This window comes from Bos indicus x Bos taurus, chromosome 13, assembly GCF_003369695.1.
Source record: "Bos indicus x Bos taurus breed Angus x Brahman F1 hybrid chromosome 13, Bos_hybrid_MaternalHap_v2.0, whole genome shotgun sequence".
NCBI lineage: Eukaryota > Metazoa > Chordata > Mammalia > Artiodactyla > Bovidae > Bos > Bos indicus x Bos taurus.
Genome location: NC_040088.1, coordinates 5,042,636 through 5,069,582, shown reverse-complemented (window position 1 = coordinate 5,069,582; position 26,947 = coordinate 5,042,636). Strand labels below are relative to the sequence as shown.

The 26,947-nt window shown below is 52.3% G+C and overlaps 1 long non-coding RNA gene across 3 annotated transcripts; it reads right to left on the bottom strand.

The window, feature by feature from the left end:
• Window positions 1-8,225: 8,225 nt before the first annotated feature.
• On the bottom strand, window positions 8,226-9,444 carry LOC113902904. Of its 3 annotated transcripts, none has more exons than XR_003513942.1 (3): window positions 9,356-9,444; window positions 8,615-8,706; window positions 8,226-8,497 (listed from the first exon to the last, which is right to left on the bottom strand). It is a non-coding gene; the product is annotated as an uncharacterized LOC113902904 (long non-coding RNA). The 3 variants fall into 3 exon arrangements; XR_003513941.1 differs by lacking the exon at window positions 9,356-9,444 and adding an exon at window positions 9,016-9,099; XR_003513940.1 differs by lacking the exon at window positions 9,356-9,444 and having other exon boundaries at window positions 8,615-9,090.
• Window positions 9,445-26,947: the final 17,503 nt, after the last annotated feature.

The following is a 26,947-nucleotide window of genomic DNA, read 5'->3' as shown; positions in this document are numbered from 1 at the left end:
ATTCAGGCCTGAGTTCAAGTGAGACATCCTGGCAGGAGGTGTATGTTTGGAAATTTTTAGCATGGAGGTGGTATTTAGAGACTTGGTTTCTTCATCTGTAAAGTAGGAATTAAACAGCATCTGCTTTGCAAAGTTGCTGTGAATTTGAGTTAATAAGCATTGAGCGGTCCCATGCAGATAGCAAAACGCAGGTAAATGTTTGTTCTAGGACAGTCCGTGAGAATGCAAAGAGTCGGACACGACTGAGCGGCTCATATGACCTACCTAGTAATTCCACACCCATCCCACTGAATCCTCGTGAGGTCACTGTCCTCGTCACCATCTTTGATTTTATGGAGAAGGAAATGGAAGCTCAGAGAGGAGAGGGGACTGATGCAAGGTCACACAGCCAGCAAATGGCGCAGCGGGGATTCACAGGCTGGCTTTAGGGTCCCTCTTTTGACCGTCCCTCCTGTGGCCTGCATTCCCAGCACCAGGCCCTGGGATCCTAAACTGACCAGACCCGGGGAGGTTCACCGTGGAACACCAAGACGATCAGGAGAGGAAACGACTCTGGGGGAGTCAGGCCCTGAGCCCGCCTGCCTAGGGGCCCCCAGTGCAGCAGGGCTGCTGAGCTGGTTTAGACTTGTGGTGAAGAGAAGCAGTGGCACTAGCCCACCCGAATCCAACCTCAGCCCCACTCCTCACTAGCCGTGGGGCCCTGGAGGTAGGACGCAGCCACCTTGTGCCTCAGTTTCCCCCACCGTAAAGAAGGGTAACGGAGGACTGAGTGGGTTGGTTCCCCCAGGGTGTTTAGAACAGGCCGGGGAGCCCAGCAGGCGCCTCCCCTAAGGCAGGCCCCTGCCATCACGGCTGGCGCTCCAGCTTGGCTTCCGCTAAGCGTGCACTCGCAGGCCAGGGCCTCCTGCCATTCCCGCGTCTCCCTCCGCCTCTTGCTCAGCGCAGCTCATCCGCGTCTTTGGATTTCTCACCCGGAGCCTGCAGTTCCTCCTGCCCCCAGGTGGGGAGCGTGATAATGACCGAGGCGGGGGGTGACCAGATGCGGCGCCTGTGAAGGACTCCAGGTTAGCGCTGTGCCTGGCTCAGCGTCCTTGCTCATCACCGGAAACTCAGCCGCGTCCCCCGGAGGCTGAATAAAAAAGCGTTTTCACAGTGGGACACCTCTCGGCTGTGAAAGAACCCACTAGTGACGCTTGCAGAAGCACAGCGGATCTCACAGGCGTTACGCTGAGAGTAGGAAGTGTGTGCAGAGGAGCACACACTGTGACTTCCTCTATTTGAAATTCTAGGTGGGACAAAGCTAACCTACGATGCGAAACAGGATGACCTAGGATGACGGTGCAGAGACCTGCGGTCATCTGGGGCTGCGGCTGGTTTGGAAAGGAGCATGAGGGAACTTGGCCTTTGAGAGATTTGTATCGTGTTTTAGGTGGTTGATTCTTGAGTGCATCTGTCGGAACTCATCGAACAGAACCCATCACCATCTGTGCATTTTATTCTATGTCCATTATTTCCCACTTATTTTAAAAGGTAGAAACATTTTGCTGTCATTTCATAAGTGTATTATTATTTCTCTGTTGTATGGCCATTCAGACCTCCCCTGGCCCTGCTTTCCCTGCTCTGGTCCTGTCAAAGGCCTCTGGCACGTGAGCGAGATGGCCTGGCATTGCAGAAAGAGCTCTCAGACCCAGGTCACAAACGTGCCTCTTCCTTGCTGTCTGCCTCAGGTTGGTCATGTAAACCTCGGTTTCCTCATCTGTTAACTGGAACTACTACTGGTACCCAACTAATACTGAACAGCTAATACTGGCGCCCAGCTCGTGAGATTGTTGCTGGAGTTCAAATTGATGTGAGGTGCAGAGGCCCTGGATATTGGAGGCTCACAAACAGGAGCAGACAAACAACACAGAGAAGCTGGGAGAGGGTGGGGAGATTGAGGGGAGGGGTCTGGAGCCAGGCCACAGCTGCAGGGGTGCAAACCCTACTCCTTGGGGTAGTCCCTAACCTCTCTGTGCCTCAGTTTCTTTACTTGTAAAGCTAGAATGATAACTCCTAGCCATAGGGTTGGTGTTTTGAAGGTTTAAAGAGATAATCCGTGGCGAGTTAGGACAGAAAATTGCTGTCCTTGTTTTCAGGGATGGAAGGAAAGGAGCTCGCAACCTGCAGGGGGAGGGGGGTGGGGGTGGAGCGCTAATTTGGAGGGCCCAGTCCCCTGAATGGTGGTCCCAGCCTGGGTCACGGGGACCCTTGAAGGTGGAGTGGCGGGCGGCCCAGCCTCAGCAGAGCAGGGTCACGAGCTGCCAGGCATGTTCCCGGCTCCTTGGGTTGGCCCCCACGGCTGGAACACATTGCTTCCTTCCTCTGTTCTAGGTGCCAGACCAGCCCAGAAACCGCCTGATGTCAGCAGGCCGGCCCGCCCTCTGATGGGGAGGAAGTGGGCGGGTGCCCTGGGCACAGATGAGCCGGCCAGACGTGCCCCGAGGCGGCACAGTCAGGGCGACGCAGGCACCACGCAACCCCCACTTACGGAGCTGGCCCTGGCTCGGCTTGTTCCCGCCAAGAGGCTGCGGGGCTGCTTAGGGTCAGGGTGGGGAGATCCAGGGGCGTGTGGCCCATCTCTACCCTTCTAAACACAGCTAAGACCCGGCTCCCAGGGGCCTTGGCCTTCCGAAAGGGTGGGCACCCCAGGAAGCATGGCTTGGGGTGTCTGTGGGGTGTCCACTGTGTGTGCATTTGGCTTATTGTGTAAGGATGTGTAAGCATGTGAATGTATGGCTTTAAGAAGGTGAATGAGTGTGTGTATGTGTGTGCATGTGTGTGTGACTGAGTGTGGGTGTGAATGAGTAGGTATCTGTGTGCTCTGAGTGAGGGTGCCCGGGGAGACGCGTCTATTGCTGAATGTACGAACATGCTCGGGCATGTGAGCCTGCGTCGGAGTGTATGAATGACAGAAGGAGTGTGTTTTTAATCGTATGCATGGGGTGTGTGTGTGTGTGTATCTCCAGGTCTGCATCTCTAGCGCAGAGTATGCCTGAATGTGTGCTTGGGAGCAAGTGTATTCCTGACTGTGTGTGTGTGTGTGTGTGTGTGTGTGTGCGCACACACACATCATAGGCACGCCCACTGTTGTGAAAAAAATCTGCAAGGAACCTCTTTTGCATACAAAACTCCACTCCCTTGCACAAGAATGTTCATGGATGCGTGGGGTCAGCAGATCAATGCATTTAGAATCTTAACTTTGAAGGAGCCAATGAGGAGGGAGGAGGTGTGATCTTTAAGCAGAGCACTGACCAATCAGAACAGGCGCCAGTTGCCAATACCTGGGCTAGCTGAACCGGCCTTGGCGATCCCAACCTCTAGTCCCATCGGCTGTATTTGAGAAGGGCTTGACCCAGGAGGCATTCTGAGGCAGCCCCCAAACCAGCAAATGGTCAGCCTTTTGATCAGTTGATAATCATACCAAATATTTAATCATTCATTCATCCAGCAATATTTCCTGAGCACCTACAGTGTTCTAGGCACAGTTCCTGACTCTAGGGTTGCAGCCAAGAGCTAGATGAACAAAAGTCCCTTTGCTGGTGGTGCTAACACACTAGTGGGACCGAGCAAGCATTAAAAAAATGAACAGCAGATGGAGAGGGTTAATTGGTCGTATGTGCTGTAGATAAAAATAAAGTCGGAGAGGTAGATAGAGAACAACAGATGGGTTTGTTGCTTTAAAACGCTGGTCCGCTAAGACTTCATAGGGAAGACATTTGAGTGAAGATCTGAAGAAGGTGAGGTGCGAGCTCTGGGGACTTCTAGGGGGAGAGCATTCTAGGCAGAGGGCACAGCAAGTGCAAAGGCCCTGGGGTGAGCGCATGCTTGGCTTCTTTAAGAACGAGAAAAGGTGCCAATGGGGATTGAGTGTGTGTGTACGTAACTGATTATAAAAGCCGAGTGCTCCTGCAAAGATCAAGCAACAGAGAATGAATAAAGGAGAAACGAAAAATCCATAGTAACTGGAGCGGGGGAAGGGGCGATGGAAGAAGTGTCAGGGTGTCTGTTGTACAGTTCTCTTGATAAAGCAATTTTCCATCTTGACAAGGCAGCATCAAAATAGTGCAGCTGCAACCTCATCTCTCAATCGCAGCAAAATGCCGTGTTAACGGCTCTAACCCCAGCCCTGAGCCCAGCCAGGCACATAGTAGGTGCCAGCTGAAGGGAGTCTCTGCCTTCCACGTCCTCCTAGCTCCCTGAGGCCTGAGGTGGGGAGGCAAGGCGGGTGTAAGTCCCCCAGTGTAGAAACTGGGCGCCCAGTCCCCGCAGACTGCCAGCCCAGCCCCCAGTTGCCCCGGAGTGACGGGGTCACCTCTCTCTCCTCCTGCTTTTATGAGCTGCGAAGGAGGCTTGTTCCACATTGCACAATTGCCCCTTAATTGCTATTTCCTCTCAGTTATGAATTATGTCATGGATACGACCGCTCACGTTATTAAACTTCCACAGGCCTTATCGTCTGGATACCCGCCAGCACCCCGGCCTGACCTACTTTCCCATCGGATTTCAAAACCTCCTCCCTCGTCCTCTTGCTGGGCTTTTCCTAAGGAGAGTTCTCTGTGCCCAAAAACTCGCCTCTAAAAATAAAAACTAGAGCGAGGGGGGAGGGGCGCAGCTGGCCTCGTGAAGCCCTGAGGCTGACGGCGGCCAAGCTCCGCCCCACCTAGAAGTTTCCTCCGGCAGCCTGTCCTTGGGACTCGGGCTTCCTATCAGGACAGGCCATGACACGAGCCGCTGGCATGGGTGCCCTGGACCCTGAGTCTCAGCTGCGGATGGGAGGGCTGACTTTGGAGGCAGGAAAAACCCGGTGGAATCCTGACTCTGCCTGTAACTGGCTCATTCATTCATTCACCCCAGGGCTCTTTACTGAGTCTGTTATAAACTGAATGCTGGATGCTGGGGACATATCGAGAATATACTGGATAGTATCAGGATTCCCGTCCTCACAGAGCTTACCACCTGCTGGGCAGAGAGAGGCACAGAAGAAACGACTGTATAAGAAGAGCAATGAAAATGAGATAGTGTGCGGGCCAGAGGGTGATGGGAATACCCACAACTAAGATGATCAAGGGGGTATTTCTGATGGGAGGGGGTCATTTAAGGCAAAACCCAGGTGATGAGAAGAACCAAGTCTGAGAAGCAGTGCCAGGAGCCGGTGAGATAAACCAGTGATCCGGCGTTCAAAATGAGAGCGGGAGCTTGGTCTCAGGGTCATTCAGGGGCCGGTTGGCAGGTCAGGAGGTTACCTCCTTAACGTTTTCACCCTGGGCATCTCACTTGCCTCAACCTAAACCTGGACCTGCGGGGAAGGAAAAGAATCCATAGAAGAGCAAGCCCAAAGGCCCTGAGCTTGGGAGTGAAGCCCGGTGTGACGGGGGCAGAGAGAGCCAGGCAAGAGTGGGGTGGGAGATGAAACGAGAAAGGTGGCGGGGGCGGGGGGCACAGATCACAGAGGGTCTAGAAAGCTGCGTGGTGAGGAGTCAGTGAGACACATGGATATTCTGAAGGTAGAGCTGATGGTCCTTGAAGGTGAACCGGTATTTGCAGGGGAAGAGGGGAGGAAGCAAGATCTGGGAGGAGCCGACTCCCAGGCTGGGTGGACTGTCGTTCCTGGACAGCCCTAGAGGAGACTGGCAAGAAATTGGGGGTAGTGGCCCTCCCTCGTCCAGCCCAGGCCAGTAGAGTCTCGGGAAACACGCCTGCACGGGTGACAGAGGGGTTCCTTAGCTGTGGCTGCTGGTCCATGGCCTCTCCTAACAATGTGACCTTGCAGACGGCCGCCTGGAGCACTGCGTCAAAGCCACCCTCCGGGGCATCGCGGTTCCGGGACACCCCGGGTTCATCTCCCCGGTTTCTTTTCTTCCTCTGAGATGTAGGGCTAATAATACCAGCCTCCCCAGACACGATATCGCAGTTAGCTGAGAGCCTGTCACAAAGTACACGCTCTTCCGACAGCACAGCTGGGCTCAGTGGCTTACCTGGAGTCACCCGCAAGTCAACGACCAGCATGAGCCAGAACCCAGACCCTACACTTAGGACGTGTCGCAGCAGGCAGGGCTGCGCCTTGGCACACAACTCTCCAGATATGCAACCTTCCAGCCAAACAGGCCTCAGCAGCTGAGGCTGAATTTTTTTTTTTCCTTTCTCAATTGTGCTTATGCGTGGGGTTGTTTATCTAACTTGGCTGAAGCTTGAGGCCTGGACCTATAAACATATCTTTTTAATTATTCCACAAATGAGACATGCTCATAGAATAAAAATTGGAAAACACAAATAAGCAAAAAATAAAGCAAAAAAGCAGAGAGCGAGGGAGAGAGCACGCATGTGTGAGAACAAGTATCTAAATTAGTACATGTATATCAAGAGGGGCACATAAAGAACTAAAGATCTCATTGCAAGCTTCTTCTTTTTTTAATGTATTGATTTTTATTTGAAGGATGATTCCTTTACAATAGTGTGTTGGTTTCTGCCACACATCAACATAAGTCCGCCATAGGTATACATATGTCACCGCCTTTTTGAACCTTCCTCCCACCTCCCACCTAAATTGCAGGATTCTTTAACACAGTAAAAGACTGGAAGCAACCTGAGTATCCAAGAAGAGGAAAGTTTCGTTTGTTTTTAGTATCCCATTTCTTTGTTTTTTCCTTTTCTTATTTTTGTTTTAATTAAGGTATGGTTGGTGTACAATATTACATTAGTTTCAGGTATACAGTGTAGAGACTCAATATTTCTGTACATTATACTCCACTTAAAGTTGTTATAGAATACTGTCTATATTCCCTGGCTGTACAGTATATCCTTATATCTTATTTATTCTATTCGTAGTGGTTTGTAGGGCTTCCCTGGTGGATCAGATGGCAAACAATCAGCCTGCAATGCAAGAGTCCCGGATTCGATCTCTGGGTAAGGAAAATCCCCTGGAAGAGGAAATGGCAACTCACGCCAGTATCTTGCCTGGAGAATTCCAAGGACAGAGGAGCCGGGCGGGCTACGGTCCGTGGGGTCGCCGAGAACCACACAGGACGGAGAGACCCGCACTTTCACTTTCACAGTAGTTCGTACGTCTTAGTCAAGAATAAGGGTATTTTAAATTAAATAGTATTCCAGTATCAGGTAACCACTGAAGTGAATGAAGCAGACCTCTGAGTACGGATTTGGAAAAACTGCCAAGATGCAACATTAACTGAGAAAAGATACAAAGTGATTACAAGATGCTAGAGTGTGTGTGTGTGTGTGTGTGTGTGTGCGTGTGTGTGTAAGGCAAGATGGGACAGTATGTGTACATACATCTCTTGGGAGACATACAGACCATCTCTCAGAGGACAAGGCCCTGTGTTTTGGGGGAAGAGTGGCAAGTCAGAGACGAGAGGAAGGTGACTTTTCGTCCCGTTTGCACTGTTCGAAAGTTTTTGGTTTTGGTTTTGTTTCGCTGTGTGCGTGACTGTCTTCCACGATACATGTTCGCACTGTTTGAAAGATCGGAGACTCCCCTCTTGGACTCAGGCTTTCCTGCAGGCCTCGGGACAATCTGGGCTGCTGTCTGCTGAAAGCCCGCTGCAACCCCGGGGCGGCAGTGAGACGCCAGTGGACCCAGGCCCCGGGGAGGAGGCTGCAGGCTCCTGACCCGCCCCACGACAAGCAGCTGCTTTTGTCTTTTTTTATGAGTGGGACAACAAGTAAGAGTTCAGCTGTAAAAGGGTTTTGCCCACTTTGAAATGAAACGTTTGAAAAGCTTTGATCTTGAGTTAATCTCATCCTACTGATGGGAAGACATGGGTCCAGAGAGGAGGAGGAAAAAGAAGATGATCCCAGAAACCAGCAGACCTCGCTCTGGCTGAGAGCCTTAGGTGATAAATTTGTCTCCTTGAACCTTAGCTTTCTTCCTTCAAAAACAAATAAGCAAACTGACAAATCAGTAAGAACTCTTCACAGATAATCTGAAGCCGAAGTAAACCCTGAGGCCTTAGTCTTTTTGGTTCTGGCAGAAAGATGCGCTGGATATCAGAAGTCTTCTCTTTGACCCTCTGATTCTCCAGCAGGCGTGGGCGGGATCCCTGCCCCCAACACCCATGTCGGTCAAGTCCAAGATCAGGCATATCTCATTTATCAGAAGTCACCTCACTGCAAAATGCAGGATACTCTAGGATGCATTCAACTGCAAGGACAGGAAACCCGGTGCAAAATGCTTAATCATTAAGGAAATGTATTTTCTCATGAGTTTAGAAATCCAGAGGCAGGGGAGTGGATCCAGCAGGCATGCATTCAGCTGCAAGAATCTCACCACTGGTAAGTTCTATCATCTCCTGTTACTAAGCCCAACAGTAAGCGTCTTGGGCTGCTAGGGTGCCTCGGTGATGCCACCAGGGCACCAGGTTCTTCCTGTTTCTTCACTTGGCCTTCTTGTCCTCACGGTTGGTCGTGGTTGCAAGATGGCCATTCTCTCTAGCTCGTATCCACACTGTAGCCGGAAGAAGAGGACAGGGGTGAGCAGAGCACCTGTTATGTTTGTCTCTTTTCAAAAAGCTTTCCCAGGGGCCCCACTTGGCAAATTCTGCTTAATATTCATGTCTCATACCTGGATCACATAGCCGCTCCCGGCTGTCACAGGGACTTCAGGAGGCTGAGAGCTTTTAGCTGGCTGACTGCCATCCCAATAAAATCAGGGTTCTGTAAACAAGGATAAAAGGAAGAGTGGCTATTGGGCAGACACTAAGCAGTATCTACCACAAGTTGTTCAAGGGACATTAATACGAGGACTCAAAGACATTATCCAGCACACGAGTGTTTCCCCCTTTCTACTCTTCTGTTGTCAGTGTGGGCTTCTGTCCGGAGACCTGATTTCCCTCCTCAGGCTGGGAGGGTGACCCCTGACTTAAGTACACTGGTCGATGCCCCCTCAGACAAAAGAGGGTTCTTTCAGCCAACAAGAAGAGTTGACAATAGCTGTAACTAAACAGTCAACAGTGTCTGCCATACCTCGATTAATCAGAATTTTAAAAATCCTATCCTCTTCTTTCAATTCACTGCAATCTCCCTTTTGTTCTCACAGGTATCATTATCTACGGCGGTGATAATTCTGCATAACAAACACCCCAAACGTTTTATTCTCTTGAATATGGAGTTGCTGCAGGTCAGCTGGCCTGGTGTGGATCTGTCGGGGTGGTTCTGCTGGTCTTGGCTAGGCCCATCCACCTGCCTGCTGTTCTGCTGGAGGTCTGCTGACCTAGGCTGGCCTGGCAGATGGGACTCTGCCCTGCCTCACATGCCTCTCGCCTTCTTCTGGGACCCAAAGATGTCACCAGGTGTGTCTGCTTACAGGGTGAAGTGAAAGTGCACGTCGCTCAGTCCTGTCCCACTCTTTGCGACCCCAGGAACTAGACAGTCCCTGGAATTCTACAGGTCAGAACACTGGAGTGGGTAGCCTTTCTCTTCTCCAAGGCGTCTTGCCAACCCAGGGATCGAACCCAGGTTTTCTGCATTGCAGGCAGGTTCTTTACAGCGATGGCAGAGGCATAAAAGCCAGGTGGAGACATGCAAGGTCTCTGAAAGCCTAGTCTCCTGCGGACACACTGTCACTCTCATCTCATTCTGTTGGTAAAAACAAACCATGTGGCTGAACCCAAGTCACCCGGGAGGGAATATGCTCCACCCCTTTTGTGGGAGGAACCGCAAGGTCACAGGTCAAGAGGCGTGGATCCAGGGAACAGGGAAGAATTCCTCAGATCCAGCGTCATTTCTGTTTGTTGGTTACCTACCTCACTGACTTCTCTTTTTCAGTCTCACCTATGGTTTTCTTGTCTCTATCCTTTCTTCCCTCCACATTCGAGAGAATAAAAGGTTGGGGTGGTTTGTTATGTAGCATTATTGTACCTGTAGACGACCAATACCTGCAGGGACGGGAATGAGATTGCAGTGAGGGGAGGAGAGAAGAGGGTGGATAAAAGTCTCTGGTCAGTAGAGGTGAGGCAGACCTTGCCAGTTGCCCAGCCACAGCCAGCGTCAACTCTCCTGCCTGGCTGAGAACCCTCTTTAATTTGAGGGGGCTATCACTCCATGTTCTCAAGAAGAGCACTCCCTCTGCAGCCTGAGGAGCTAAGTCCGGGCAGAAGACGGACACGGGGGCCCCTGAGGCTCTCTGGTCACCTCTACTCCTTTTCTGCACACGTTCTCTGTTTCAGGGCCAGCCCCGGGTCTTCAGTCGCCAGCTTTGCACTGATAATCCCCAGATCTGTACGCTCAGGCCTGGCATTTCCCCTGGGTCCACCTGCCAAGTGGGCATGTTCACTGACCCTTCTCACGGGCTCTCAGCTCTTTCCCACTCAGACCCTGATGCCCTTGGCCTCAACCATACCCCACACTTCCTCCTTTACTCTGGGTCTCACGCATGCCCATCAGTCACTCAGTCCAAGAACCTGACTCCGTGTTCTGCTTTGTGCTATAGTTGGTACTTACAACGACCGTTTGCCGAGCACTTAACCACGTGCCAAGCACGAGACTGAGCATCGTGCATGTGTCATCTGATTTAACCCCTGAGATGAAGGAGGCCCCGGTACTGTCTATATTTCACCCGACACAATCCAGCCATCCCCCCGAGGTGTGTGTCCCACAGTTAGAGCACGTGGCCTCTCTCAGAAGCTTCAGTGATCATGCCCAACCAGTCGATCGAAGTTCCCCCTTTAAAATCCTTTATGGGGACTTCCTTGCTGGTCCGGTGGTTAAGACTCGGCTTGCAATGCAGGGGATATGGGTTCAATCCCTGGCTGGGGAACTAAGATCCCACATGCTTCACGGTGTAGCCAAAAGATAAAATATATTTTTAAAAAATTTAAAAGCTAAGTTAAAAAATTTAAAAATTTAAGTTAAAGTTAAATTTAAAAAAAATTTAAAAGCTAAGTTAAAAAATTTAAAAAATTTAAAAGCTAAGTTAAAAAAAAAAAAACCTTATGGTTTTCATTGTCCTAGAGACCTGAGCTAACCCTTTGGTCTGTAGTAGTTGGCTCCAAGATTCTATTTTTTTTTTTTTTTAAACTTTTTATTATGGACTGGGGTATAACCTATTAACAATTTTATGATAGTTTCAGGAGAACAGTGAAGGGACTCAGCCGTACATAGATATGTGTCTATTGTCCCTCAATATCCCCTCCCATCCAGGCTGCCACGTAACACCGGGCTTAGTTCCAGGTGGCTCCAAGATTCTTGCATTTATTTACACAAGAGGAGAAATGACTGAGCTTTCTCAATGTGCCAGGAAGCTTCTAGGCACCAGAGAAAGACAGCCGTCCCCAGGAACTTAGGTCCAGTGACAGTAAACAAAAGAACACGTATCTGACGTGTCAGGGAGTAACAGAGGGCTGGGGAGAAAAAGAAAGCTGGGTGAGCGGTAGGCATTTGGGGAAAGGGACACCATTTTGGTGGGAGTCAAGGACAGTCTCTCTGATAAGAATGTATCGCAGTCAAGGAAGTAAGGGAGCAGTAAGTGCAAAGGCCCTGAGGCCCAAAGAGGCGCGGTGGAGGCCAGCGCAGGGAGTGGGAGGGGTGAAGGAGTGAGGAGGAAAGGGGAAGTCAGACAGAACCTTGCCGCCCGCCGAGAGCACTTGGCACCAACCCTGGGTGCAGTGGAAGCCGCAGGAGGACTCTGAGAAGAGGAGGGGTGTGACCTGACTTGGGTGTTCGCAGGACCTCACTGACTGCGTATGGATTAGACTCCGGACGGGGGCCAGGGAGGAAGCAGGGTTTTGCAGGCCTCATAGTGCTTAGGTCAGAGATGGGATTCAGGTGTTCAAGTGACAGTCTCAAAAAGCACAGGGAAACCAAACAGGATTTTCGAGTTAACTCAGAATCTACCAGAAGATGGCAGGGAGCGGTGTGTGTTAGCCTCAGGCACCGCTGGGCCACCGGCGCTCTCAGCAGCATTCTCAGGAGATGATGAGGCTGTGGTCCCGATGATGCCTGTGGGTTTCCCCTGCGCCCCCACCTGCTGTTCTGGCCCAGGGAAGGGTGAGCGCCAAGCACACCCCACATGACCCAGGTGATGGCGACCGGTGACCAAGCTCCCACCAAAGATGCTGACGGCTCCGAACAAACACTGACGCTCCTAGTTCTGCAAAAACAAACCATGCCTCCTTGCACGCTGTACCCGGCCCCGGCCCCAACACCGCCGTGCTGCGCCGAGCTCCCTTATCTCGCCGCACAATCCTTCAAAGAATAACAGGGCATATTTGTATCTGTGGTTTGGATTCCCCCAACCTGTGACATCAGATAAGTGCGATGTTCATAAAAAACGAACGACATCGCAGAGAGGAAAAAAACAACTGAAAACAAGTCCCTGGGTTCGGCCTCAACTTCCTCTCTGGGGAGGAAGGGGCTCTATGTGGTTGAGGTTTCACGGTGCAGAGTCTGGGGCTGGGGATGGGGGGTGGAGATGGCGTCCTGCTCTCTCCCCAGCCAGCTCTCATCTCAGCCTTTCCACTTGCCCCTGTAGTATGGAAATGATGCTCTCAGGGCTGCTCTTGAAAAGTGACTCTAAAAAAAAAATAGCAATAATGGCAATCATCTGCCATAGGCCATTTTCTTGGGCAGTAATCTTCACAGCCACCTGCTTCACCCTCACGTGGGGTAGCTACTGAGATCAACTGGTTTGTAGATGGGAGACTGACACTCTGAGTAGGAAAAGAAGGTGGTTATAAACACTATGTGGCCACTTTTGGTTTTTAGAAAATGTAAACATGTAAAATGGAAATTAAAAAAAAATTTTTTTTAACTATATAAATAACAGTTTGGCAGGAGATTTGCCGAGAAGTCACAGAGGTTTTCCTGGGTGTTGGAAGTGCCAGGGAGACTGATTCCCTGATGTCTCTTTTCCATCACTCGGGTCTCAGCAAATTGGCTCCTCCGCTGAGAGGCCACCCCCGGGCCCATCTACACGGACCCTCCCGCCTCCCACCACCTTCATCTCTTCATGCACCTGTCATCACGGGGGGGTACCTTGGTTTTCCATCTGTTTCTGGATTCACGACCTGTGTTTCCCACTAGAGCATAAACACCACAAAGCTGGAACCGCATTCACAGCTCCTTGAGCAGCGCCTGGCTTTAGCGGGCCTCAGTAGATACTCCTGGACCAACTGTGTTTTCTTCCTATTTTAAAAATTTTCTTTTTAAAAACCAAGCCATCTGGATTACTTTTAATTGCTATTTTAAGAGCTGGTTAAAAGTGAGCTGGCCAGAGCCCCTGCAGGGAAGCGTCGCCTTTGCAGGCTTATCTGGCTGGACGTGAAGGAAGTGGGTGCCCTGCCTTTCCTTGGGCTGTGTCAAGGGGTGAACATCCCGGAGTTTCTCAGCCCAGCCTGCTCTGAGTTCCCTGGCCCCGGAGATCTCTCCGCCTGGGACAGGGTTATCTTTGAATGACAGCATGTTCAGCTCCCCCACCCCCAACCCCCTGGGGTGAGGCCGCCAGAATCTCAGGGGGCAAAAGGGGGCCCCGGGCCAGACGCAGCCCATACAGGGGAGGCGTTACTTAGGCCACGCAGTTCCAACATCTTGGAGTTTTGCCATCATTTAAAAATCAAGAGACTTTGGAAGAAAACTAAAATATCTTCCCAATGGGCAGGAAATAAGATGAGAATAAAATAGGTGGGGAGACTTCACATCTTTCAAAGGGCAGTTGTGCCAACATATATAAACCGATGCTGTTTCGAGTAGTGACCCACAGGATTTGTTTAATGGGATAAATTCATTTTGGAGTTTACAAGGAAAAGTATGAAATAGAAGAACGGTGGGAAGAACTATCACAAAGGTGGTTTTTGAACTCACTGGGGAAATGGAATATCAAATCCAGGATGCCAGCATAGCACATTATCGATTTATTCCATTTATCACTAAAATAAAAAGACTCTCATCTTCCACTCTGTTAAAAAAAATACACAGATTTCACATAAAATGTCTGGGTTTCTGCCTGAAAACCTTAAAAGTACGAGACCCTCATTTTCCTGAGGCAGCCGTGGGCTGGCGCAGAGTTGAAACTCCAGGGCTTTCTTGTTCACCGCGTCCCCCTCACTCCCTGCTGCTGCCTCCCCCGGCCCACGCTGCCCCCCACCCCAGCCGCCTTCATCATCTGTGTGTCTTCTCTGGGCCCTGAAGTCACTGGAGTTCGTAGCCCCTGAACTCAGGGCTGGCACAGCAGAGAGACTCAGGGGACATTGGAGCTCGGATGCCTGCTGTCGGCCCCCTTTATGCTCACGTCGTTTTTCTTGGTGGACCTACAGACGCCAAGGAGGGATGTGGCTTGAGAACCTAGACCGGGGAGTCAGAAGCTTGAGTGACCTCTGAAGAGTGACTTTCCCTCGGGGTGCCTCAGTTTCCCCCTCTGCCAGGGGAATAATGAGATCTGTTGCTTATCGCCTGCAGGAATGTTGCCGTTGTTCCTGTAAAATGCATGAGCCAGGGCTCAGAGCAGAGTCATGCCAGGGAAAATGAGGTGGGAGGACAAACCCTCCTTCTCAAATTTTGGGTTTTTTAGTGTCCTTTTAGTCTTTTTAGGGAGACCAGGACAGGAGGAAGGGGGAGCTGGGCAGAGCAGAGGATTGGCTTTGATCTCCTTTTGCCAAAGAGGAGGAAAAAAAGTAAGCAAATAGCCCTGGCCTCCTTTGATTCCACACTGCCTGCCCGAAGAGCTCTGCAGCTGATAAGAACGAGCCGAATTCGATCTGGGCAACTCCGCTCTTCTGACCGGACTTACCCTGGGCAGCTGGAATCTGGGACCCTAAAACCCGTCCCACACCCTGCTCACAGTGCCCACCTTTCATGCCCTTCTTTGCTTGCCCCTGCGATGGAGACTAGAGGGGGACAAGATCGGGGAGAATTTCCCACCCGGGAACCACACACCAGACACGAGAGAAGGGGCTGGGAGGGAGGCCTCAGAGCACGTGAGCACCCCAGCTCCCCAATCCCAGGAAGAGCCCTCCCAGGGGGACTAACGGGAAATGAAATTCTCAGACATTGAGACTGGGCTGCTGGAAGGAGGGTGAAGCTTCTGGGGAAGAGCAGAAAGTCTCCCTTCCCATCAGTTGGTGGAGGGCAGCCGCGTGGTGCAGAGGTTCACAGGGTGACTTTGAAGCCATCCCACTCATGGGTGTGTGACTCTGGGCAAGTGATTTTACCCCACCTAGCCCTGGCACCTGCCTTGTTAAGGGTTAAGTGAGGTCATGCCCCTCAAGTGCCTGGCACATAGTGGGTCCAGGGACTGGACACTTATGGTAAAAGGCCAGAACAGCCTCAGGCAGACAGACAGAAAAACGCCAAGTCCAGAAAGATGAAAGAGGATCGGTTGTTTGAAACCTCTCAAGGCGCCAAGGGCCATGCAGTCAACAAGGTCAGGAACCAGGGCCCATTTGAAGTTGGGAAGAGGTAATTCTGGACCGAGTTTAGCACAAAGAGAGGACATTTCCTCCATGTTACCTCCAAGGAGCCCCCAGCTGATGGTGTTAAGCTTCCCAGGGACTGGTAAGTAGCTAAAGGTTAAGGCAGAGGGGGGCTGCGAGAATAGTTTCTGGGGTCAGGGTTCCTTCCCACCATAGCCCCTTCCTCACTGAGCGATCGATGCGTCCTGGCCTCAGTCTCTCCACCTGTAAAATGGGAGCCCTAGTGACATCAGTCTCCGGATTTTGAGGGTGAATATGTAGCTTTCAGTTGGTGCTCGGTGAATGAGTGGACGTCACGAGCCACAGCTACGTTAGGGATAAGGCGGCAAAAGCAAGGGTTGGTGGAGGGAGACGAACTGACCTCTGTCCGGTTCTCACTTGGTGATTAAGCCCAGGCCCCGTTCCACGCCACCAGCTCGGCCATGGCCACTGGAGGCAGGAGCTTGCCCTGCTTCATGCCGCTCCATGACCCGGACAGTGCCTGGCACAAATCGGGGGTTTGCTCACAGAATGCGTGGAACTGGACACAAGAGGAAAGGAAGGCAGAGAGGCCAGGGAACTTGTCCAAGACCACACAGCAGCCTGCCCACCTGGGGTCACCTCTGGGGTCACCGCTGGGGTTGGGGCTGGACTGATCCGGCCACAGTGTGACTTCCCTCTGCTTCTCCATCTCCTCGAAGCCTCCCAGCCCCTTCTCGACCACTCCCTGTCCAGGCTGCCCCCACCTAGTGGAGCCAGGGAAGCGGTTCGGCCTCCTCCAGGCTCCTCCGTGGACTGTCCAGCACCCGCTGCCCGCGGCACGCCCTCACCTCTGCTCTCTCCCAGGCAGGCCGGCCGTCAGGAGCTCACCGCCTGTGGGCCTCACCTGGCCTCAGATGTGTTCTACGCAACCTCATATACAGTGTGGGTGTGTGTGCTGTGTGTGTAAGGTTTTGTTTTTTTTTTCATAATTTTGAATCATTTGTCAACACTTAAAAACTGGAGATTTCACATAAAAACCAGGGTTTCCAGCTTCTGTTAGAAACTGGCAGCTTGGGGCCCACCTTTCCTCTGCCAGCTGGGGTAGTGCTCTGAGGGCCTCCAGACCCCATGTCCAAGCCTGGCCCGCCTCCTTCCTTGGGGCCTCCTTACATGAAGACCCCAGGATTGCATGAGAGACCCAGGCTCCCCACACTCCCTACCACCACGCCGGGCCACCTCGCATTATAGATCCTGCAGCCTAGGGTACTCGCCTGGGAAGCTCCAGAGGCTGGGTTGGGCCTGGATTCCAGGTTTGTGGCAAGCAGAGTGACGCCCCTCCAGAGATGAATGTGAAAGTGTGAGTCACTCAGTCATGTCCAACTCTGTGCGGCTCCCTGGGCTGCAGCCCGCCAGGCTCCTCTGTCCACGGGATTTCCTGGCAAGAAGACTGGAGTGAGTAGTCATTTTTTCTCCACCCTCCTCCCCACCCAGGGATAGAACCCAGGTCTCCTGCATGGCAGGCGGACTCTTTACTGTCTGAGCCCCCAGGGAAGAAGGATGGCTCTTCCAAAGATGTGCATGTCCCAATCCCCAGCACCTGTCATTACGCCACCTCATGTGACAAAAGGACTTGGGAGACATGGTAGAGAATCTAGAGATGGGGCTGCGTTTCTAATGAGCATCCGTGTTCAAAAACAACTGGACTATATGAGGATGCTTTACTTTTAGCGAGTTTGTTTCTCTCTCATGTTCATCGCTTCCATTTCATTTAGTTTATGTTTTCCAATTTCTCCATCTCTTTTTTTGTGGTTGTTCTTTCCCAAGCCTTTATCAAGCATAGTAGAAAAGCTTTTGTATGCACACACACATATATATATATTATATAGTATGTATAATATGTATATTTTAGAAAACTTATGAATTTTTGCCTAGCTAAAAAATTTATGATGGTTGATTCCACTTCTTTGACTTAGTGTGAACAGAAAGCTAGATTTCTAATTTATATCCACTCAAAACCTTGATATAGTTCCATGTCTTTTGGCATCTAATATTACTGCTGAAAGATTAGGAAGTTTATTATCTTAGAAGTTAAAAAAATTTGTTTAATTAGGCTGGACATTTCTAATCCAATTCTGAGAATATATTTAAAAAAAGAATCTGGAGATGAGAAGATTAACCTGGATTATGCAGTAGGCTCAATGTAATGGCAAGCATCCTTATGAGAGGGAGGCAGGAGGGTCAGAGTCCGAGAAGGAGAGGTTTGAGGGAAGCCGAGGTTGGAGTGGTGTGAGCCAAGAGTATGCGTGGCATCTAGAAGCTGGAAAAGGCAAGAAGCGGAGTCTGAGGAGCGAACCCTGGGTTTGATTTTAGCCTGGGGACATCTATGTTGGACTTCTGACCTCCAGAGCCATAAGGTAACAAGAGTCTGTTATCTTGGGCCACTAAATTTGACATAATTTGTTATAGTAGCAACAGAGATGGAGAAGGAAATGGCGACCCACTCCAGTATTCTTGCCTAGAGAATCCGTGGATGAGGAGCCTGGTGGGCTGCTGTCCATAGGGTCGCACAGAGTCGGACACGACTGAAGCGACGCAGCAGCAGCAGCAGCAACAGGGAACTTCTAACTGGGCTCAAATCCTGGTTTGCTATTTAATCGGCCGTATGCCCTGGGCAGGTGACTTGCTGCTGCCGAGGCAAGGTTTCCCTATCTGAAAAGGGGGCACCAGGGCTCTCCCACGGGGTGTCGTGAGCGGTCCGTCGGCACGGCAGAGAAGTGTGAGCACAGCCCAGCAGCTCCTGGTGCCGATCGTCTAGCATCGCCCTCACGTCTCTCTCCGTGTTGTTGAAACCAGCTTAGAGCCAGCTGAAAAAATCTGCCCACTGCTACCCAACCCTCAGGGATGAAGTCCAAACTTCTTACTTCTGGCCCGGCTTAACCCAGCTTGCCTAATGATAATAATACTGCTACTGCTCGTAAAGCATTTGGCATGTGCTAGGGATGATTCTTGGCGCTAGTGGTACAGAACCCACTGGCCCATGCAGGAGACGAAATGAGACGAGGGTTCGGTCCCTGGGTTGGGCAGATGCCCTGGCGGAGGGCATGGCAGCCCACTCCAGTATTCCTGCCTGGAGAGTCCCATGGTCAGAGGACCCGGTGGGCTACAGTGCATAGCATAGCAGAGTCAGACACGATTGAAGCGACCTGGCAAGCACACAAAGGCATGATTCTCAGCACTGTTGAGATATTTGATTCATTTAACGGTCACACTAACCCTATCGCTTTCCCAGTTTTCAGATGGAGAAAACTGAGGCCACGGGTGAAATCACATGCCCAGGGCCCCTTGAAAGGGTGGTAGCTATGCTGGTATCTGTTTTATTTATCTAGCTTTGGCTGCACTGGGTCTTCGTGACTGCACGTGGGCTTTCTCTAGCTGTGAGTGGGAGCTGCTCTCTACCTGATGTGCATGGGCTTCTCTTTGTGATGGCATCTCTTATTGCAGAGGCCAGGGCTCCAGGTGCGAAGGCTTCAGTAGCTGTGGCACACGGGCTTAGTTGCCCCGAGGAATATGGAATCTCCCTGGACCAGGGATTGAATCTGTGCCCCCTCCATTGGCAGGTCCTGAATCCTGCGGAAGCCTTAGGAGATGGGCACGACTGTCATTACTCCCATTTTACAGATGAGGACACTGAGGCCCAGAAAGGTGGCATTGGCTGCCCCAGGTCACAAGGTGAGTGAGTGGTGGATTCTAAGCCACTGGACCACCAGGGAAGGCTGCTATGCTGGTATTTGAACGCACACTATTGTGCCCTGGGGCCTGAGCACTGACCACTGGACAGGGGTGTCTCTCTGTATGTGGACAGACCAGGCCCCAGAGTGTAACCTGAGACTCGGTGGTCTTGGCATCCCCTCCACCCACCACTTGGCCCAAGTGCAATTATGGACTCAAGACTCTTGGTTCACAGCTCTGCCCCAGGGTGCATTTATTCCACAGTTTCCAGCAGTGCCCCCTCGGCACTGGGTACTGTGCCCCAGAGAAAATGCAGATTCCTCAACCGAGGCCCAGACCCTGAGGACAGACAAATATGCAACCATCACAGCTCAGCAAGAGACAGCAGGAGCTGGGGGTGGGGAGAGGTCAGGGGAGGGGCGTGCAAAGACGGGCCTGAGGAAGTGTGATGCTGGCCCAGCCAAAAGACAAGGCTGAGTGTGTTCCATGTGAGGGACCTGGGATAGAAGAGCCTGTGTGTCCGGGGAACACTTTGTGGTCACATGTGGCCAGAGTGCTGCAAAGGAGGCTTGACCACTCACTGTCCTTGTGACCTGGGGCAGCCCACGCCAGCTGGGCCTCAGTGCCCTCATCCGTAAAATGGGAGTAATGAGAGTTGCACCCATCTCCTAAGGCTGTTTGCAAGATTCAGAGCATTGGCACATGCAAAGTCCTGTGCTCGGCCGCAGGCAGACTGAAGAACTGACCATGAATCAGCACGGTTGCTAGGATTATATGAGCGTGAACCGCCCAACCTGCTCATCCTTCCCCTTATACTCAGATCCTTAGGTGCAGAAGCCCCGGAGCCCCCATATTCACATTCACGGGGTGACTCAGGAGGTAGCAAGTGAGGAGGCGCTGCTCCCTGGGACGTCCAACCAGCAGGCTGGTGCTCCTAGCACCCCAGACCCGGGACTCCAGACCAGTGTCCACCATCCCCACATCCCCTGCTTCCAGCAGCCTCATCCACCCTGCTTCGCGCGCTCCGGTTCCCTCCGGTCCTTGTCTTTCTTCCCCTGGACTCACTTGAACTTTCTCCACATCTTGACCGACCCTGGATGTGAGTCACATTTGATCCTTGAGTTTCTCTTTTTTCAAAGGCACATTAAAACTGTGAGAACTGCTAGGCCTATCTGAGCACTTGCTGTGTGCCTGGCATTTCCAGTCATTCATTCCCTCATTCATTTATTCAACAAATGACCGTGGGCACCTCCCAGGGGCCCTGGAGCGCAGCAGTGCACCATAAGGGTTCCTGCCTGGTGGGATTTACACTGCAGGGGGTGAGGGAGGAAGAGGAGTAGATGATAAACCTGCCAAGTCTCCAACCCGTTCTCACTGAAGCACCACTGCAACCCCAGGAAATGTTTGTTCCCATTTTCCAGGTGAGACAACCAAGGCTCGGAGCCGGGAAATCACTTGCTCAAAGGCACACAGCTAGGAATTTGAACCCACACCAAGTTCTTAACCTCCCCAGCAGACTCTCTACAGAGATAAAAGCCATTGGCCCAGTTCCACCTTCAGTGTGTTTGGGATGCATTGTAGCGCCCCAAGTTGGGGGTGCTGGTGCCCAAGGGCTCAGCTCATTCCCATGAGCCCACAGGCAGGATGAGCTCTGCCCTCCCTCCCAGCAGCCTCCAAAGGGGAAGGCCAAGAACACAGTCACTCTCTGGCCAGAGCTGGTGGGAACAGGACGTCCCAGTCCTCTTGCCCTGGCCAGGCCCCGTGAGCTATTTTGGGGCACGTTTATTGATGGGACATGGGTGCCCGGCTGGACTCCTGATTTCAGAGGCACAGCCGCAGGCTGGCCTGGCACGGCTCTACCCCTGCACACCCTGCCGAGGGGCCGCCAGCATCCATGTCCTGTCCAGGCCCCAGACCCAGGGTGCAGCCTGAACTGGCTGGCTCCGGGAAAGACAGGATTCCCAGCTGGAGTGGACGGATCCTGGGGGTCACATGGATTATTGTTTCCCAGAATTCCGGCGCCTGATTCCATTCACAGGAGGCAGAACCAGGAATGAACCCAGAACGAATACAGGAATGGGTTATGAGGTCAAATGCAGGGTTGGATAAATCCTAGCTGCGTCCACTGTGACAACTTACCTCGGGGAAGCCAGGTCAAATCTCAGAGGCTCAGTTTCCCTGTCTGTAAAATGGAGTCAGTGATAGTTCTTACAGGAAAGGAATGGGATTTAATTGAGATAGTGTCTACAGCTCAATACCTACTTATACAGTAAGTGATTGATAATTAATAAATTTGCAAATAATGATTGACAGCCAACATTTACTGGGAATTTGGCATGAGCTAGGCCCCTGGGCTAAATTGTTGATCTGTTTTGTATCATTTCGTCCCCCAGCAACTCCAGGAGGCCTGGGACACTGTTGCCCCTGTGTACAGATGAGAAAATTGAGCTCAGAAAGATGACGTGCCCAAGATCACACTGCAAACATGTGGCAGAAAACCTGCCTTTGAACGCAGACCTGAAGAAGAGGGGACAGGGCAGACCCGAGTCCAGGGCCACCTCCCTGTCCCCCAGGACTATACCCGAGGTCGGCTGCAAAGTTCCTGTAAACACCGAGTCCCTGCCAGGCGGCGTTTACCTCAGTCATCCCTCAATCTGGGGAAGTGACCTCCTGGCCCTTCCACCTGATGGAAATCCAGAAACCAAAGTTTCCAGAATATTCCCTTGACCTGCCTCCCTCTCTTCAGAGTTATTTTGTTTTCCTGGTTAGTCGGTGAAAGTCTCCAAGAAACTGGCTGGTTTGGCCAGTGCCCTGGGCTGGGTAGGAGGGGTGTTCTGCCGTGTACACTGGGGGCAGGGTGCTGGGGGGACCGTGGACAGGGGAGGCCAGGGGATCCTCTGCGTGAGCAACCTAAGGCCAGAGTGGATGCAGCGTTTCCTTCCTAAGGGGTTCTTTGTGCCCTGAACCCGCTGACAGGCTCTGCCCCATGCCCTGAGGGTACACTCCTGCCACCTTTGGCTAAAAAAAGCAGTCCTTTGAGAGATCTGCCCTTCTGGGCCCTTCCAGCTTTTTCTCCCACCCCGAGGCCCCCTCCAACACCATCCTCCAAAAAGACTGTGCCTTTGCGCCCTGCTGAGCTCTCCCCCTGGGAGGCCATTTCTCCATTCTCCACCTGCCAGATGCTTCTCCCTATCTGTCACAATTCCTCCACTGTGGGGCCTTCCCAGAACTCCCCTCCCCACCCCCCAGCAGTATTGTCCCCCTGCCTGGGGGTTGCCATAGCAACCATGAGACACCGCCTCCAGAACCACCTTGGCCTCCCACTGGCAAGACCCTGATGTCCAAGTGGCGAGTGGTCACCTCCACACGGGAGTCACCCAGACCCCTCAAACGTCACAGAGAACCTCAGAACCTCCCCTTTCCCCTCCTAAAACTCCAGCCCTTCCCACTCATCTTCCCCTCTCAGTAAATGGTGCTGCTCTTCACCCAGAGGCTCAGGACAAAACCTAGGGGCTATATGATTCCCTGTTGCCCCACCCCACACATCCCGTCCATCAGAAGGCCTGTCAACTCAGCTGCTGAATGTCAATACATCCAAATCTGTATTCTTGCACCACTGTCGTAGACACACCACCAGGGCACAGGCGGCCGCCACCCTCACCCACTTAACTGTGACCACAGTCCCTTCCCTCGGCTCCAGGCTTCCAGCTTTGCTCCATCACAGCAGGAAGTACCTTTGTCAAAGATAAATTAAGGCAGGTTGCACCCCTGCGCAAAGCTCTCTAGAATTCCTCTTCCTTCTTAGAATAAAAACCTCCTCCTCTCCGAGGCCCATGAGACCTTGTATGATCTGACCTTTGTCCACCTCTGTTCCTGCCACACACACCTCCTCCCTGTTCCTGAGCTAGAAAACTCGTCTCTGGACCTAGGCAGAAACTTGCTGTTCCCTTTGCCTGAAACTTCTTCAACCAGATATCTGTCTGCTTCAGTCTGTCGTTTCATTCAGGTCTCTGCTCAAATAGCATCACCTCAGAGAAGACTTCCACGACCTGCCCATGTGAAATAGCCAGCACCTTCACCACCCACTCCAGCCTACTTTATTTTCCTTCATGGTAGTTGCCACGATCTGACATATTACCTACTATCAGTATATTTGTCTCACCATGGTTTGCTGCTAAATGTTTGACTGGCTCTCGGCAAGGAGGCAGCTCTGATGTTTACATTTGCCAATTTCTATGGTGTGAGTTCTCCCCCTGTGGCTAGTCTCAAGCTCCCAGCATGACTTCCCTGACGGTGGAGTAGAGAAGAGATGTCCAGTGTCCTGCCTTCAGATACTCTTTCCACCGTATAGTATGGTAGATGGTGCAGAGTATTCTGTGATGCACTAATAGATGTCAATAACCTCAAGAACATAGAAAACTGTATGTCAGTTAGAAAGTGATGAGTTTTGAGTAGCTGTTGCCTTTATCTGTATTATCATTAACTGTAAGTTCGAATAATTAGAGTTTTTGTGATGGCTGTGTAAAAGCCAGCTTGCAGAGTTGGCCGGCCAGGACAAGCCACCTCCAGCACAGCACAGGCTATGGGCCACATGAGGGCAGGAATGGCAGCCATCAGGCTTTCTGCGCTTTCCCTGGGGTCTAGAACAGTAGAAGTGGCCCATAGTAGGTGCTCAGCTCGCATTTGGCGAGCATTTTATAATGCATCTTTTCCATCAGCAAGCACAAACGGCTTGCCCCCATCAACTTGACTCTGTGGGCAGAGTCCAGCCTACAAATGGGTTTCATTTGGCTCTCAGAATGTTTTTAACATTTTTTTAAAAACTCGTTGCCAACATTTAAAAGTCATGAGATTTTTTGCATGAAATTCCACATAGACCTGGATTTACAGCCTCTCTTGAAAATTCTGAAGCTCTCAGCACACGAGGCACGCTCCCCTCGTGATGACAGAGGTCAGAGCTGGGGAGCGGCCGTCGCCTCCTCATGGGCCTGAGCTTTGCCGGTTCATGGCGGACCCCTCCCTCCCTGTCGCCTCACACCAGGCCCACTCATTCACTTACACACCCTGCTGCCCTTAGATATTCGAGTTTGTTGCTTTTCTTTTTTAAGTCTGCTTATATATTTGACATGCCAGGTCTTCGTTGCGGCATGCGGGATCTTTAATTGCAGCACACAAACTCAGCTGACCCACGTGGAATCCAGTTTCCTGACCGGGGATCGAACCTGGGCCCACCTCTCTGGGAACGTGGAGTCTCAGCCACTGGACCACCAGGGAAGTCCCGAAATCTGGGTTACAATTGCCATCTTAGCCTCTGTTCTAGCCCTTGTCACCATGTCCCCTCCAGACTGAGGCCACCTGAGGGCAGACTCTGTGAGTTTGGCCCCCGGGGGCTTCCATTCCTGCTACAGGGTCTGGCACACAGTAGGCTCACAGGCCCTGGAATTTGGTGAAAGGTTTGTTGTCAAATGAATCCCAAACCCTCAGCTTCCCTAACTGGGGCATGCACTCCATCCAAGCCCCGACCGGAATGTGACAAAGAGGTTGGCCCAGGCCAGGGTTTTAAAAATACCCAGGGCTGGTCAGCTGCGAGCACTTGGAGGTGTTGAAACAAACGGGCAGCGTCTGGCTGGAGGCCAGCACCCCAACTTTGCTGTGCAAACTTGGGCTCGTAGGAGGGGCCATCGACAGCTCCCGGGGGCGGTGAGCAGTGGGGAGACCGGGCTGCAGCCCCTTCCCCTGGCGCCCCGCTTGGGAAAGTTTATAAACAGCGCTCGGTTTATAAACAGCACTGGGTGACGTGACATAATTTCGCAGAAAGGGCTACAGGGCAGACTGTGAACACAGGGCGGCTCTCCTAACTTTTCCTCGCCGCGGTCTCCTGGCGTTGAGAGCCGGGGTGTTGCTCTCCCTGTGGTCTCCCCGCAGCCTTCAGAGCCACTGCCCAGCACGCCGGAGTCACAGTTAAAAATAACGCTCCCAGTACAGCCCCCTGGGGGACAGCCAGCCCCGGGGGGGCTGGACCAGGGAGGTCCGAGCTCTGATCGAGGGCCCACTGGGCGCCAGGCGCTTCCGAGACCTCTGCTCGCTGAGCCTCACTATGGCCTTGAGAGGGAGGAATCATCGTCCCCTGCACAGATGGGGAAACTGAGGCTGGGGAGCGACACAGTCCCTGGTTCAGAGTTCTGTGCTCAGCTGGTGGCAGTATTCAGATCCGTGAGACTAGCGTGTCAAGGAGTCAGGGGCTCAGTGTTTTGCTTTGCTGGGTCCCAAGTCCCCGGAAGAGTGTCCAGGCCTCAGCAGGCATGGGGGCAGCCCCTACTTAACGTGTCCAAACCCTGCTCCTCCCACTGACATTTTGGAGTTAGGGACACACGCTGATAGATCAACTGAGCATGTTTCATTTCAGATGTGTCTCCTTAGCAATCGCTGCTAAGAAGAAAAATACATCGGGGAAGGGGATGGCGCACCTCAGAGAGGTACAGCTCTACATGCGGGAGCAGGGCCGGAGCAGGCCTCGCTGAGCAAATATTTGAGGACAGACTCAAAAGACATGAGGGATTGGGCAATGCGGATAACTGGAGGAAGCACATTCCCGGCAGAGGAAACAGCAAGTGCAGAGGCCTTGAGACTGGGACGTTGCCGGGCATGTGTGAGGGCGAGGAGGAAGCCAGTGTGGCCAGGGCAGCGTGGGAGCCGGAATCCTTCCTAGAGGCTCAAAGCTTTCCTCTGGGGTCCACGGGAGCCCCAGAGGGTCCTGAGCAGCTTAGTGTGGCCTGACCGAGCTTCTGCAAGGGTCCCCCTGACTGTGTGTGGAGAATGGACTGTCAGGGCCTGGGAAGAAGGGCGGCAACCAGAGAGGAGGTGACTGCGATGGTCCGGGCAGAAGGGCATGGTGGCCAGGCCCAGGGGAAGACTGGAGGAGGGGATGTGGGGGAAGGTCACGACCTCACAGTCTAGATCTGTTCTAGAGGCGGACAGGACACCCTGCTGGACCAGATGTAACAGAAATCAAGAAATCAGGGGCGGCTCCAAGGATTCAGGCTGAGCGGCAGGAAGGACGGAGCCCCCTCCTTAGGGAGGCGCAAGCACTGTGCCGGCTCCCAGGGGAGGACGGATGTGGGTGGGACAGCCCTTCCTGGGACCACGGGGGACCTCGGCAAAGCCCTGCCCCCAGTATGCGGGCCTAACTTTCTGACAGCCCCCCAGTTCAGATGAAGATCCTTCCTCCGAGCCCCCCATTCCATCCCTGGCAAAAGCTCTTGTACATTATGCAGAAGCCACCACATGTCCTCTCCCCTTCAATCCTGAAGAGCAGCAAACTCTTCTGTGAGCCCTCATCGTGTGCCTGGCAGGGTCCTCTTCCTTACATTTGTGAATTCATCTGATCATCACAGCAGTTCAAAGAGGGGAGGACTATTATTTGCATCTACTTCATGGATGGGAAAACTAAGGCCCAGAGAGGTTAAGTCACTGAAGTCTTAGATCACTAATAAGTGGCAGAGGCAGGATTTGACCCCAGGGCTCATGCTGTTAACCATGCTACTGTCTCATGAGCTGCTCACCATTGACCATGAAGAGTCAAACTGGAGGACTGGGGTTGGGAGAGGGGTCCTCAGCCACCCCTCCCAGCATCTACCCCATGCTGTGTCTCTATCCTGCACATCAACTGAAGGGGTGGATATTATGGTGATTATGCCCATTCTACAGATGAGAAAACTGAGGCGCAGAGAGAGGAAGTGCCATGCCCAAAGTCACACAAGCATGAGGACCCAGGGTTCTGGGGCTCCAGACCCCCTTCTGTC